The sequence below is a fragment of the Chinchilla lanigera genome, unplaced genomic scaffold (genome assembly GCF_000276665.1).
Source record: "Chinchilla lanigera isolate Chin_1 unplaced genomic scaffold, ChiLan1.0 scaffold00034, whole genome shotgun sequence".
NCBI classification, from domain to species: Eukaryota; Metazoa; Chordata; class Mammalia; order Rodentia; family Chinchillidae; genus Chinchilla; species Chinchilla lanigera.
The window spans coordinates 6941461-6943397 of record NW_004955435.1 but is presented as its reverse complement, the minus strand read 5'-3'; positions in this window follow the sequence as shown (position 1 = coordinate 6943397).

Sequence of the window (1937 nt, the reverse complement as noted above, 5' to 3'; positions counted from 1 at the left end):
GCCCATGTTAAGGCAGGCGGAGGGCAACCTATTAAGTCTGTCTTCTATTTGTCTATTTACAGTCAAGGCAGTCTACAAGGTATTCATTCATGCCACTCACACCCGGGGGGGGGTGCTGTTTCCATGATCCAGGACTAGGAATATGCTAAAGCAATTTAGTTGTTACACACCCTTAACCCATAGTCACACACGCTAGATCCAGCCCCCGCCCCCCCCCCCGAAAAGCTCCTCCTACCAGTGCATGAGGCTTTGGAGGAAACAAGAGGTTATATGCCATAACAGTTATTACTTAAAGTTTGTAATTGGTTAAAAGCCTACTTTATTCAAATTTAGTAGCTTTTAATCCACTGTTTCCATTTTTATTTTAAAGAAAAAGGGCAAAAACAAAATAACAACAAAAAAAACACAAACAAAACAACACAAAACTATAAAAGCAATACAGAATTTTAAAGCAAGATGATAGATAATCATCAGAGGCTGTTGTATTACTTACTGTTATCTTCAAAGTAGTTGCTCAGATTACCAGATGTAGTTTTGCAAGATTGCTCCATTAAACATTAACTCTTCCTTTCAATAAACCAATGGAAAGTAGCAGTACAATTATCCTAGCTATCGTGTGTGTGTGTGTGTGTGTGTGTGTGTGTGTGTGTGTATTTCCCTTCCTTCTTTCTTCTCTTCTTTCCCTCATCCCAGTTGATCCCAGTTATTCTTTCCTATTGACCAGTTTGTTTCCCTTTCACAATATCTATTGTACATTTCAATTTTATTTACACTTTCAAGTTCTTACACTAGGGAGACAATACTGTGTTTACAAGTAGGTCTGACTTATTTCACTTATCAGTATGGTCTCTAACTGCACCCATTTAAATATAAAAGCTGCGAGTTTATCTTTCTTCATAGCTGAGTAATATTCTATTGTATAAAAATACCACATTTTTCTTATCCACTCCTCAGTTGATGAGCATTTGGGCTGTTTCCAAGATTTTTTTTGTTGTTGTTGTTGTTGTTTTTTTTGGTTTTTCTCCGATACCGGGAACCGTACTCACGACCTTGTGCTTGCCAGGCAGGCGCTTTGCCACTGAGCTAAATCCCCAGCCCCTGTTTCCAAGATTTTGCAATGACAAATTGTGCTGCTTGGGTGTACATATATCACTATGCTATGTTTTTAATTCTTCTGGGAAAATACCCAGAAGGGGAATGGCTGGGTTAAATGGAACCACTAATCTTAATTTTCTGAGGAATCTCCAGGTTGATTTCCAAAGTGGAAACATCATACCATGGTGATATATATGCACCCATGTTTATAGCAGCACATTATACTAGTAAGTATACCTCAAGTATACTGTGGCAAAAAATAGACCTCAAGTCCAGTGGAACAGATTAGAAGATGTGGACACAACTACAAACACACTCAGCCAGTATAATTCAACTCAGGAATTGTGATGCCTCCTGACTTTATTTTTTTCCTCAGTATTGCCTTTGCTATTGTGGGTCTTTTCTGGTTCCAGAAGAATTTTAGGAATGTTTTCTCTAGGTCTATGAGGTACAAAGAATGACAATGTATCTTCTTCCTTTTCTATCCTTATTCCTTTCATTTTTCTCTCTTGTCTAATTGCTCTGGCTAATGTTTCCAGAACTATGTTGAAAACAAGAGCTGATAGTGGGCATACTTATCTTATTTCTGATTTTAGAGTGAAAGCTTTCAGTTTTTGTCCATTTAGTATGATATTGGCTGTTAGTTTGTCATAGATGGCTATTATCAGATTGAGATAATACCATCTATTCCAATTTTCTGTAGGGTTTTCATCATGAATGAGTGTTGTAATTTACCAGAAGGCTTTTCTGCATCTACTGAGATAATCACGTGATTTTTATCTATTATTCTGTTGATATGGTGTGGTGCATTTATTGATTTGCATATGCTGAACCATCCTTGC